Source organism: Pholcus phalangioides, unplaced genomic scaffold (assembly GCF_987345545.1).
Source record: "Pholcus phalangioides strain wild (caught in Gottingen) unplaced genomic scaffold, Ppha-v1.0 ptg000029l_1, whole genome shotgun sequence".
In the NCBI taxonomy this organism is placed as follows: Eukaryota; Metazoa; Arthropoda; class Arachnida; order Araneae; family Pholcidae; genus Pholcus; species Pholcus phalangioides.
In genome coordinates this window covers 4,404,683-4,419,280 of record NW_028301619.1, presented here as the reverse complement: position 1 = coordinate 4,419,280, position 14,598 = coordinate 4,404,683, and the positions used below count along the sequence as shown (strand labels likewise).

The window sequence follows — 14,598 nt, the reverse complement described above, 5'->3', positions numbered from 1 at the left end:
ATATGTTTAACGTAGTTATCATGACAACTGTGATACGACATAACAGCGACAGCATTCCAACAAAGCAGTGAAATTAGATGTCACAATCTCAAAAGCAGCAGGTTATCTACGTATGAGATTCATAATAATCCCCGTCGTAGGTAATCCTTGTTAATGCTTATTTTGAATAAGATACGGGGGGGGGGGGGGTTGTTTTGTTTGTTCCGTCACATGAAAACAAAGTGGTACGGTTTTCATACACCTGGATATATCTAGTTATGCACTGCAACTGTCATCAGTGCTTTGAATCGTTTCTGTGAAGAAAAAAAATCCGTACCTGACACGATAAATACATTAGGAGAAAAAAAAATCGTTCCAACTTATGAGAAAAAAAAATCGTTTTATAGCCATAAAAAAAAGTTTAACTGAAACTCAAATTTTCGGGCAGAAACACAATTCGCATTCAAGAGCAACAACACTAGAGAAACACCATATTTATTCGCGAAATCCCACTTTTTAGAAAGGGAAGGTTCCCAGCATTTTACGACGAGGAAACGTGATTCACGCGAGCCATTTACGTCATGAAATTAAAATTCCGCCAACTGAGCGGTTTTCTATTATGCTGTTCGTTCGCTTGAGAGCCTTTCGGACAGAGAAAAATTGCATTAGAGATTCCATTATTCCAAATTTGAACAGTGTGGATATCTAAATTAAAAAAAATAAAAAAAATAGACAAACCCTCAAGAGTATACCAATTTTCGTAGCACCAAACATTGCATATTTATCAGCAAATATTACAAAATTAATATCAAGGGCTTGTGAAATGTGTGAAATATTTCCTTCATTCTAAAACAGTGGTTTCAACCTTTAGAAGCACGCGGCCCAATCAACTCTTTTGTGTGAGCTTAGAAGGCTCGGTCTTACACACGACTAATAGGAAATAAAGAATAAAACGGTGAAGCACTTACGGGCCGATTTGATTGATGTCAGGGCCCAGCGGTTGAGGAACACTGCTTTAAAATTCACATGGAACCTAGAAGATGGGCTGGAAAAAATAAAAACCTTCCCTACACATTTTTAGCTCATGGCAGGTGAAAAAGAGGTTAATTATCTAATGTCAACGCATTTTTCGATAGGAAAAAACTGGTTCGTTTTACAAAAAGAAAGGTGGTAATTTATGTTGCAAATAACAAACTTTACCGGGATTAACATGATATAAAGGTCACATAATCCACAAATACAATGAAACAGCAATGCGTTCGTTGAATTTTTGCACCTGTTCTGGGATGGTCTCGGAACTAAAATCATAAATTGCTTACTGGGGTACAAAAAGTGAATTTTTAGGTGATATAGAGTCAAAATGGCTTCAAAATTTTTCATAGAGGGTCATCAATCTGCTTTTTTAGCATAGCTTATTTTATGAAACAATAACCGTAACTTAAGTCATGATATTGAAGTATAGTCGAATACTGATGCACCTTATACAGGGAGGTCGGGAATTCCACCGCCAAACTTCTAGGTCATCGTGGACGTCAAGACAAATAACTTCAATGGAGCCTCGAACCAAAATACATTTATTCAATCGGAAAACAAGTACAGAAACAGCCGCAGGTCGCGAAGAAAATAAAACATGCCGATGTAACAGGCAACACGAGCATTCACAGTAGCTACTCAAAGTGGCGTCCGAGAGTACTGCATTTTTAATGCATTTTCTATTTTGGCCGAGTCTTTCTCTCTCATTTTATATGAAATGTTTCAAAAGAATTTCAGAAAAAGTGTAGCTACATCTGAAAAAAAGATTCCGAGGTGAACATGAATTAATCAGGCTCTAGTGATAGTAATTCTGATGATGATTGGGGTGAAATTGTTGCTCACGACGCGGCTATTTTATGTTAGCGCATTCATATCATCGAAATGTTATAATTTTACATATAATTAAGAAAATGTCTCAACCATCATTTACTCTCTCTTATTAATGCATCATAAAATTTACGACTAATATTTCTTATCTATATGTGCCTTGCCCATTTCAGTAGCTTGTTTGTAGTTTCTTGTCTTGGTACATCCTTCAGTTAGTGAACTTGTGTAGTTCATGCACGCTTCCTTATTGCAGTAGGATTCTATTTTCAGTTTCGTGTTTTACTTATCCTAGAAATTCACCCTGGATGAACTGTTGCACAGAAAGGGATAGGTATACACCACAATAAAATACGTAAATTTTAATAATTCTTTATAATAATTATTTTACAAATGCAACCAATAAGCTGATCAGTTGCATTTGCTCGAATGTGACCGATAAATTTATTAGTTGCTTTTTTTAAAGTTTTATAAAATAACTTTCATAAACCTTTTAGAGTGAAATCCCATCCTTAGATTAGTTACTTCTGAAATATAAAATTTCACTTTTTTTTTTAAGTTTAGACTCAATATCGTGTAAAATATATATGTAGGTATCGGGGGTGAGGGGGGCACCAAAGCTATTCAAGTGCTTAGGGCCTTCAAACGTCTTAATCCGGCCGAGTAAACGCCGTACGTGGATAACGTTGTTTAATAGAAGTATTTAGTTCTAAAAGTTTAAAAATATTAAAAGATTAAAAATTTAAAAAATATTTAAAATAATTTTAAAAATTTAAAAAGGAAAAAAATTAAAATCTTTTAATTAAATTTAAAAGTTATTAGAGTATGTAGTCAATTATATTCGTAATGAATTACAGAATGGCTTATAATTTTGGTCCCGTTTGGCCATTGTTGGCAGGTTTTATTGTATAAAATTGCAAAGTATGGACAAAAAGGCAGCTAAAGTTGCTATATATCCTTTATCATTAGTCATTATGTCCTTATTACGGTTCGGCTGGACTTGCGGTTGCTGTTTTCCATTGTCTATTAAGTGGTTTGACAAGAAAGGTGATGGGATTTCGGATGCACTGGACAAAGGAATTGCTCTTGTTGCCAGAAAAATGAGGGGAAAAAGACACATTCGAGGAACTGAATGCAGTTCCATTCGACAGCTACAATTTATTGCCGATTTATACTCATCGAGAGGTTGGTGCGCTAACCCCTCGATGGGGGGGGACTCCCTGCGGTAGCAATTTTTTCTGCGGTCATGTCGCCGTTTCTGTTGTACGCCTGTGTCAGGAAAGTTTTCTGACAAGGACGAACCGGGTATCGAACTCGCAACACCTCTAAAACTCTTTTGGTACTTTAAGCGAGTATCTTATCGACTGGGCTACCGCGCCGCATGGACATCTGGAGGAAGGAAAACGTTTTTATATTTGCAAATTCCATACTTAATTTTTCATTGGCGTAAGCAGGGGGGGGGGTTGGGGTTCTAACCCCCGAAGCCAAGATTATAGCGTTATTTTGCAGGAAAAAACGTAACCCCCCCCCCCGAGAAAATTCTGCGTACACCTATGTAATTTTTGAAACATTCAGTCAAATATAAGTATGAACAGGGGAAGAATGTCTCTAAGAGCTGCACTGTGTGTTTTGCTTTCATTATTCTTTTTGTATCGTATGTGAATGTGCCTCTGTTGTTTTTTTATAAGGGGCCGTTCAAGTATTACGTCAGCAATTTTTCAGCCATTTTTGACCCCCTTCCCCTTGTCAGCAAAAGTCAGCAAAACTGACCCCCTCCCCACCTTGTCAACAAAATTTCGTCATCTCTGCTCTGCCACCTCCTATCACATACTGGCGGGATCAGAGACTGTACACGAGCAGAGGGACATAGGAGGGCTCCTGCCCGTCCCGAACGATCAAAAAATCATTTTTTTTAAATGCAAAAAATATTTAAAAAAAATTAAAATTTCAAAAGAAAATACTTTTATATGTTAATATAATCAATTTCTATTAATTTCAATGCTATTCTAAGGCTAAGAATTCAGAATTTCCTTTTAAGAAATTCATTGTGACCACCCTCTAAGGTATATAATGATAAAGCCTTGTCCCGTGGACTAAATGTGGCTTGCCCCCTCAAACCTAATTTTGTAAAAATGAACTAAGCGGCACATTTACAGATCGCTTAGGTGACCCATGGCACAACAATTCCAGAGTTTAGGAGGCCCGTGCCACATTTTTCAGATCACACAAGTACGTCTGTGGCACATTCACAGATCACTTAAGTGACCCGCGATACACTCCCAGAACATTTAAGCGATCCGTGGCACATTTAGAAATCCATTGAATGACAGTTGGCACAGTTTTAGAGCACTTAAGCGACCCCCAGTGCGGCTCTACATCACTCAAGTTACTCCCGGCACATTCCCAGATTACTTAAGTGATCCGCGCCATAATTACGGATCACTTGAATGATGCGTGGCACAGTTCAAGAGCACTTACGCGGCCTAAACACATTTCTGGATCACTTGAAGGATCCACGAAACATTTAGAGATCATTAAAGTGGCTCTTTAGGAGACATCAATAGGGAGATTGTTAGTTCAGGATGCCATTAAGAATATTTCATATTTTTATAAAGGTGGTTGATGACGTAAACATCATCCAGCCCCTCGTCGTCAAAAGTCAGCAAATCGGAAACCCCCTCCCCCATCGATGCTGAGGTAATACTCGAATGACCCCTAATGAAAAAAAAACAACTAAAAGGTCTGAGTATCAGTTTTTTTTAATTTGTTTACAATGAGATTTGATTTTTTTAAATTTTTAAAACATGAAATTTTCAGAAATTTCATTCCGATTTTCTATCCGAATTGTTTTTTTCCTGACCAACAGAAATAGGTAATTTTTTTTAAAAACGGAGAAAATTTTTTCCTTGATTTTTTTTGTCACATGGTACATGGGGTTTCCCAAAACTATAATTAATTATTATGATTGAACTAAGATAATCAAGTTCTATTAATTAGAAGTCTAATTAATTGGAAATTTACTTTAATTACAAAAAATGCATGTCCAATTTTTTGACGCTTCAAACATGTTATTTGAATATCAAGTCATCATATATCAAAAAATTGTGCGATTTGGTCACGAATTGTAAGAGCGGTCAAAAATGGGTTAACTTGTAGGCTGTCTTTCTTCAACTCCGAATTAGTTTCAAACGGAAGATATTGTTACAAAAAATTAAATAATTTCATTATCTGAAATTTTTTATTAGTATATACAGTAAAATCCCTCTTTTGCGGACACCAACAGGACAAAAAAATTCGTCCGTAAAAAAGGGGTGACCGTTAATCAGGGTTTAAAGTACATACTTTTATTATACAACTGGAAATTGTTATTTGGCCGTAAAAGAGAGGTGACCATTAAGAGGGGTTTTAATTGCAATGCACTTTATGAGCACGAATTTGCATGCTAACCGTAACCAACTTCAGCTTGACGAAAATAATTTAGCCAATCACAAGATGTCACGTGACATTAAAAGCTAACAGTAGTGTTAGCAGCACTAAAAAATCAAACACTACATACGCACTCAGACCGTTAGGTACACACACAGTTACATTTCCGGCACAACTCACTAGGTAATAAATTGCCCATAGATGGTGATAGACCCGAGTTGTGCTCGGTTTGAAAGAAAGTAGTGTGTGTTCCACACAAAATTCCGCGGTTGCTGATAAGTTCAACCGCAGCAGCTGAACCGTATAAGTGTGGTTAGCCTTTGGGGAGGATTGGTGATTCACACCTACTTAATCCCCTAAAATCCTATACGCCACGAAAAACAACCGTCAGCCGTCTTAGACTCAAAACACATGACCAGTGATGACTTAAAGAAAACGGGGGGGGGGGGGCAGAAATACCGACATAAACTAAACGCTATGTAAACGAGTTATAGCGAAAATCTCCTGGATATCAGTTTCTCACCAGATCTTTTCATTTTTTATGTAAACGGAGCTTTAGAAACACGTCCAACTTTAGAACATAGATCGCGGTAACACGGGGCAAGCATGTATTTTAGCATCCCCTTGTATTGTTGAAAAATCACAAAAGGGTGAATTGCGCACCCCTTCTGGTCCAGCGCCCGGGCATCAGACCCGGCTGCTTCCCCGCCTCGCCCCACAGTTGCGGCCCTGATATTAATATAAGGGCAGACCTGCCAACCTTGAAAACGCAGAAGTCAAGTAATTTTCTCACAAAAATCCTGCAACTATACCGTAATTTCCCGTGCATAATCTGCGGAGTAGACAAGTCAGATAAAGAAGAATTAAATATAAAATTAGCAAAATGTGTGTATAAGACTGCAGGGATGGAACATTTAAAAGCAGTAACATTTTCTCTGAAAATCAAATACTTTCCTCAAAAGATTTCATTAAAGGGGGAATAAAATTTATTCATGTTTTTAGATTACAGGACATTTTTTGTTCTCAAAGTAGCGAAATGCTAATGTAAAACTTATTGCAGTAAAGTATGCACTTTTGCATGTTTGAAATATATGTATATACTAGGGGGCTCTGCCCCCCCTGCCGCCTTTGGCGGCCAACCCCCCCCCCTCTCTTCACAACATATCTTGTTTATTTCGTCCCACTTCATCAGCGTGCTATGGAAAGAGACGTGTGAAAGCACCAGCTTACTGAAGAAGCGAATTTTAATAAAAATAATGATAAAGCAACATAAAACAAATGAGATTCATCAAGCACCCCCAGAAACTGGGGCCCCAGATTCAATTCGCTGAATTTTAGTGGGGCCCACACTGGATATATCTCGGGCTACCGATGTGTTGCAAATTTTACAATGTTAAACAACAAAAATCAATGAGATACATCCAGGGGCCCCGAATTAGAACCTATCAACATTCCCATGGAGCACTGACCTGGAAGCTTGTCGGACACACCCCTGTAAGGGGCCACGAAAATTTTTCATTTTTTTCAATTTTGCAACGAATAAAATCCAGGGCCCCACATCCAGTAGCGGGAACACAATACGCAGATTTTTAGTGGGGAATCCAGACTGGATTTATCTCGGTCTTCCGCTGTTGCAAATTGTATAATGTTAAAAAACAAAGAATCAGATTCATCCAGAGCCCCAAAATGAAACCTGTAAACATGGGGCCCCCGACTTGGAAGCTTGTCGGTCATCCCCCACTGCGAGTGCCATGAAAAATTTTCATTTGTATTCGTTTTACCAATGAATAAAAGCTAGGGGCCCCCAATCAGTTGCCCGTTGTATTCGCATACTTTTAATGGGGCCCCAGACTGTCTTTATCTCGGGCATCCGCTGAGGTCATCCCCCGCTGCGATTGCCGTGAAACATTTTCATTCGTATTCGTTTTATCAACGAATAAAATCCAGGACCACCCACGCAACTACCCGTTACCGAATTCGCAATTTTTTTGGAGCCCCCAGACTGGATATATCTTGTGCTTCCGCTATCGCAAATTTTTCAACGTTAAAGCAGCAAGAAAACAATGAGATCCATCAAGGGCCCCTGGAAATGAAAACTTTTAACTTTCCCATGAAGGTATACGTACAATCCCCCCCGGGTACCCCGACCCTGTGTGTTGGGAGCACTGTTGTTATATGTATATTATACATACCTCTCGGCATGACCCCCCTCCCCACACAAGGGCAGGGCTGACAGGACCAGAACGATTCTTATCACTTTTTGATTTTTCACACTATAAATTAACCACAGAGGGGCCCTGAAAAGCTGGTTTGGGGGCTCGCCATCTAAATTCCAGCCTAAGGGCCCTGCTGTAGGATATGGGAGCCTCTCGGTACTTGCACATAACATGGTCCCGATGGGTCAAATGGGTCCCAATATGTGCTAGAGTTAAATGAATACTTGACCCAAAATCGTAACGGACTTCCGTAACACAAAAACGTAACAGATTTCCGTCACTCGGTTGCTTAGCAACAGGCCCTTTTCGAGTTTGTGATTTTATATTATAGAGTAGATATATATATTCATGGGTATAAAATATTTATTCTAGAACTCGATTACATTAAATATGGTCAGACGTGCCAACTTTTGGAATCAAGAAATACGGAGATTCACCCTGGGTGGGGGGGGGGGGGGTGACCCTTCCACGCGGACCCGATAAAAAAAAAATTGTGGTATATTTAATCCAATTGAGAAAAAGTGCCCTCCTTCCTCCCTAAGCAGGTCCTGCGTAGCCCCTGAGCAGAATATAATCATTTGGGAAGCATTGGCCTCACTGTAATCCAAAAATAACTAACTCCAAAAATCAATTCTCTTCAGTTTTATACTCTAAAGAAATTTCAAAAAAATCCTCTTTTTTTTTTTTTTTTTGTCAAGTTGGAAATTTAAATCATGTTGGGTTTGACAAAATCTGAAAGGAGAAAATTTAGACAACAGACAGTAAGAAAACCCACTATTGTGTCTACTGTTATACCACCCTGTGTGTCCAGCCCCCTTCCCTTCCCAGAGAATATCACCCACTTAGGGAACCACTGATCTAGTTATATAATACTGTTCATGCTTTTAACATGTGCATTTTTGTTATTACAGTAGACTCTCGCTAATTTGGCACACATCAGAGTGTGTAGGATTATTGAAATCACTGAATTACTGGAAGTCAATTGAAAAAACTCATTTAAATAATATAAACTGGTGCGAATGAATGACACCAGAACTTTGCCACTGGACTTATCCTGTTGTCACGATCTCATCCAGCCCAGCTTCGTGGAAAAGTCTGGAACAGATATAAACTGGTGCGGCAAAACATGCAGAGTGACATGTTTTTCTCTTCTAATGCTAGAAGAAAACCCAGTTAAAAAACTGCTGGATTACTAGACGGGCCGGAAATAGCACTTAGCCGGATTATGGAGAGCCTACTGTATTAAAAACAGTACTAGTCACAGTATGGTAGACTCTTGTTAATCTGCATTTATCAGATCAGAGTGTGCCAGATTATCAAAATCACCGGATTATTAGAAGTCAATTGTAAGAGTTCATTTAACCCTTTCAGTGGCAATCCTGAGATATCTCGTCAAATGTGATCTGCTTCATTTCATTCACCCCAAGATATCTCGGAGCCTTAACATGCTTTTACTTCCAATGTGGCAGTTATAATGTGGACCAGGAAAATTTTAAAAACCACTTAAAGGGTTAAATAATATGAATTTCTCCATACAGACATGCATCTGGGCTTGACCAACAAAAAAAATATTTAGATGCCAGCCAAATTTCTTAGGGCCAAGGTATTTTGCTTAAAAAAATGACCCTAAAATGTTTTTGTTTACTTTTTTCTCTATGCTAAAAGACTTGGCATAACGAAATCAGAAAATTGTGTGTCCACCTTAGACTTCAATTTAGAAATTTACTCCAATTTATCAACCACATTTAGAAAATTTTAGGCGGCAATACCAATTTTCAAGTTGCCATGGCGACCTGGTGCCTGGGATTTGTCCAGCCAAGACATACAATTAAGTGTTTTCCTGTTCTATGCTCGAAGAAAACCTGACTAAAAAACTTTGGATTAACGCAAGGCAGGATTTGGAAGGTCTACTGCAGTAGCGCATTATAAACAACAATAATAGATGGTGTATTATTTTAATTTCAACAGAAATGTGCATGTTAAAAATAAGAACAATATCACTAGATGAAAACTAATTAGAGTTCTTTCATATTAGAGGTGGAACAATATATACTCTTCGAAATCATAGGCTAAGCTGCATGTCTTTTTTGGGGTACTTATCGACCATTTATAATCAACATTCTCTTGACATCTTAGCTATAGGTTTGTTTTTTTTTTCTAAAAACAGATGTTTTGTGAAATTATTACTTCTCTTATCTTGTTCTATTTTTCATATTGTTTAAATCATTACTTTTATTTTAATGTGCAAATTTATATTCATTTTATATTTTTCAATTCTCATCCACTCAACAGCAGTTTGCTTGGCAACCCAATTAAATTCTCTTGATGATTTTCCTCTGCTTCTGTTTTCTAAACATCATTAACAATTATTTTACAGCAGCTTCAATGATCATTTCCTGAACTATTTATCACTAAGAGGTTTATTTATTGTTACCAGGAGAATAGCGATGTTAAAACCAGAATCTTCTACGTTCATCTTTCGCCACCAAGAAAATGTGACTTGATAGATAACTTAGACATCATTAGTATTTACACTTGAATCCCACTTTAACAAATCAGAGGAAATTGACAATTTTATTCTTTAAATCGAAGAAAACATTACATCAGGGTCATATTGATCAGGAGCATAAACACAATCAGAACGGCAAATTTTAAATACTTACTTTGGGGTTGCTGATACAACTTATTTCTGACAACAATTGAAAAAAACAACAACTTAAGAATAAAGGCAGAATGCATGAAAAATTGCTTGATAGAAGTTTGATACGTCTGTCATTTTTTAAAAATCAAATTCTGTCGAAATTGTCATTTTCTATTTTTTCACAAATTGAAAATCATTTTCTATTCAGATGGGATGGCCCCTCATTCTTTACTTGTCAAGACATAGCACAAACTTGAAGTTACTTTATTTTTTTACTGAAATCTAAACATGAGGACAGTACAATGTTTTATAGTATTGGTGTTACACGGATTGCTGTAAACTTTCCACATACATTCTGAATGGCTTTATTGTCTCCTTTACTCAAAAAGGAGCAGACTCCTATTCCCCCTTCATTTGTTTGTCTCTAAAGAAGGGCTGAAGGTCAATTCCTGGGATGTCAAATCTTCGGATTGTGGTTTTGGGTGATAAGAAATAAGGAAAAAAATTGCTAGTTAAAAAAATATTCATTATATCAAGGTTTTTAATTAGTTAAACAGGGGTTTTACTTCTATTTTCACTAGAATTTCAGAAAAAAAAATGGTTAAATGGAATTCAATTTTCGTGTTTGACTGTATGTGTCAGGAGCTTCGTGTTCATTTCTTGTCATAAAGATAATGTGATTTAACAAAATTGGGAAAAGATATTTTGCAAACCTGATCAATGACACATTGATCAATGTGTCATTGAAATAATGAGATGTTTCAATGAAACATTTTAATACCTTTAAAAGGTAGGAACCTTGCCACTAAAAAATTGGAAAAGATACTTTATGAAAAGAGGTAAAGCATTTTACTTGAGTGATTGATGCGGCATTTCTAATGCAAGACATGTAAAACTGTGTCAGAGTCTGTGTCAATGCCATAAGAGTGGGTGGGGGGAGCTGCTCCAGCAACCACAATATTTTGTAGCATAGAGCTGAGCAACTCACAACATTAATAAAAATAATAATCAATATTAACACTAGAAGGACCGGACTATACGTTACACCTAAAAGCGCTGCTAGCAGTCATTTTGACTGCTGCTTCTTTTTAGTGCAATATATTTAATTACACTAAATTTTTACAATAAAAAATAACAAGCATTATTCATGGTTAATTTGTTAATTTTGAAGAAATTTGCATTTTCTTATGCATGCAGTCCAACTTTCTAACTATAAATATGAAAAATTAAAGGGTAACTGTGGACAAGATTTACGATTTACCAAGAAAAAATATTTTCCATTTGATGATGTTCATTCACTTTATTTAGTTGTTCATGCACATTATGGATGACATGCTATTATACCACTGTGAATTTGCACTATCGAGCAGGGCCGTCTTAAGAGTATCATAGGCCCTCGGGCCAAGTGGTTTTTTGGAGGCCCTACCTGGAAAATCCTAGAAAATTTTGACCTGATCTCATTTTTGTGAGGCCCCAGGGCCATGCTCGGGTGGGCCCATGCCTTAAGACGGCACTGCTATAGAGGAAAAACTATGGCACTATTAAAATTTCATACTACAAATTAACTTATGAAAAATATACAATTTAAAAAAAAATACATCTTTGTCTTTCTTTTTCGTCAGCATTATCTGATTCAGACCAGTCACTTCCAAAATCACTACTTTCTCTTTTGGGTGGATATAGCAAAAAATTATGATTTGAGTTTGAAAATTATGAGTTTGCATCGTAAGTCTCCTCAGCCTCAGATTTATTGCCCGATATATCATTCAGCATTGATAAAATTAGACTACTTTGTTCTAATATATCCTTTTTTCTAAGAGCCATTTCTACACACTGTGTATGAACCTGTTTCCTAGGAAGCTTTCGAAGCAGATGGTGGCATGAAGAGTTATGAAATGTCAAACCAAAACAAAAACTGAGCTTGCCACACACACAGGTGAACTATCAGAAAAAAAAAAGTTTCCTCAACTTTGATAACAGGCTATAGCTCAATAAGATATAGGGTTTTCATTGTGGATACATACTGTCCCTGTCAATAGGTTCTTTAGATTGCCTAGTAACATGATGCAACGAGAATAGCATTTTTTCTTATTGGTATGTCACTCGTGAATATATGTTGTGTTGCAAGTGCCATCAGGGAATTAACCTACAATTTGATCATTTTTGTCGCACTCAGGTCATTTTCTGCACACAAGGGCTAATTAGACCACGGCCTACAATTTATAGCTGATTCCGAACAGCAGGCTTATTTTTTATACTCATCGAGCGGTTGGTGCACTAACCCCTTGATGGGGGACTCCCTGCGGTAGCAATGTTTTCTGTGGTCGTGATGAACCTAAAAGCAAAAGTATACATCAATGCCCACCACAAGGAGAAAACATACAGTTTACATACAGCAGTCAAAATGACTACTCTTGGCTGTTCTAGGTCGTTAAACTATGGTATATCTCCCAAACAAAACCTTCAATGTCTTCAAATTTTTGTACACAGAGATAAGTACAGAAATAATAGAAAATCACCAAAAATAGAGTATGTACATCAAATACTGCCGAGATTATAATATTTTCAAAATCAAAAATCGTCAAAATAACTGCTCTGGCTACTCTAGTCGAGCATTCATGGGTTTGAAACACTTGTGACACCTCTGGATATATAAAATTAAACACAAAGGACAAATGAATTAAAAAACTTATTCCAATAAATAAGAATAAGGTTAGAAAAAAGAAATACGTTATTTTTCCTTCTGGGGGAGCAGGAGAGTCCGATGCTCCGGGTGCTGGACTAGAAGGGGAGTCGAATTTACCATTTAACTGCTCCTTCTGTATTATACAGAGCTTCTATATTGCACTCCTATATCCAATTTCTGAAGTTAAATAGAGACTGCAACATCTAAATCCCCCTAAGCACACATGGGAGGAGATATGGGTACCCTCTTCCCCAGCATCAATGACAGAGCCAACTGATATGATGTAGATGCATATATTTTTGACATTTTGTCTGTTGTGGTATTTTTTGCACATATGAATTGATATTATCATCTTGTTGCCCCCCCCCCCCCGGCTTTTCCAAGTCTATGTCTGCCTATGTCAACACATCAAGCTATTAGGCTATGCATGTTTACTCTGCAGGAATAGTCAATAATTTTTACCAGTGGAGACAACTTTTTTTTTCCTGTCGTTCATCTCCACTAATATCTAGCAAATCTCTTTCTTTGATAAGAATGAGTTCCTTTATCAGAAATTTCATGAAATGGAAACTGCCTTTATTTGGTATATTTTTCAATGTAAATATTTTTCAATTTGGGTCTTTTCTTGGGAGATAAAAGTCACTCACATATACTTCATTTTACCTATTGTTGCTTGCTCAGGATGTTCACAGCGCTGTCTTAATGGGCCTATTGGGGAAGGGGGAGCCTCATAATATGCGATTAGAGATTTCGGAGACTAAACATGATAGGTAGAGCCATTTCTAGTCAGATGGGGGAGGGCACAGAATAAACAGTCTTAAGACTGCACTTGGTGATCAACGTTTTCAGTAATCTGAGACTATTTCTGTATCAAAAAATTTGATAACAATAAATTAATTTTCAGTAAGCCCCGCTTAAATACAAGCTACCATCACCTATTTAATACTACTAATTGATGAAGCAATACAAAGGCATATAATGTGAATATTAAAATTTAACACATTCAATACTTGATGGCCGAATGATTTTTAGCTCGCCAATAAATGGATTTCCTGATGCTAGTGGCAGTAGAATGGTAATTACGAGATTGATTCTAATTAAAATGAATAATTTCAGTTCCCTGCGGACGAAATGAAATACAATGATAGATCAGAACGAAACAAAAACTTACTCTGATATAACAGGTAATACGTGCATGAAGTATTGACATTCCATGGTGTGTGTGTGTGTTAAGGGTGTACTTGGTTGACAAACTTTATTGGATAAAATCCCGTCAAAATGATTACCACGAATTGATGTGGGAAAGAAGCGATAACAAAACACTAATTTACACTAAAAGCAACAGCACTGAAATCATAATAGAGTTCTTTTTTTAGACGGTAACGAAATAAAACATACACGTCTCTGGGCTAGGAAGCATTTCTATCAACGTTTCTACTCTATGAGTGCTTTACATTGCCTCGCCGTAGGCGTACCTTACAGCGAATCTCTGTGAAAAATTTATTCTTTCCCCACCCCAATAAATAACAACGATGACACAATGCTCGCATAAACCAATCAGAATGCCTTTTATGTTTAAAATATTTACAACAAATAAAAGCTTTTATTTAATTCGTCAAGTAATGGATATCCACTGTAGGCTGTATTAATAAAATGACCATATTTATCGCAAGAAAATATTGGAATTCCAAATACGGAAAATACGGAACATCACAACTTCTTGCCAAAAATGACGCCAAAGTGAGCAAAGTTGCTAATAGTTGCATAAATAACCGAATAAATAACAATGGAGT

The 14,598-nt window shown here is 37.0% G+C and overlaps 1 protein-coding gene across 1 annotated transcript in view; it reads right to left on the bottom strand.

Annotated features, from left to right (window-relative positions):
- Positions 1-14,318, bottom strand: part of LOC149067596 (epidermal growth factor receptor kinase substrate 8-like) — a 94,522-nt gene extending 80,204 nt beyond the window's left edge. Inside the window, exon 1 of the mRNA XM_089252426.1 lies at positions 13,977-14,318. The gene's annotated coding sequence lies outside the window, so the exon portion shown is untranslated. The remainder of the gene's footprint in view (positions 1-13,976) is intronic.
- Positions 14,319-14,598: the final 280 nt, after the last annotated feature.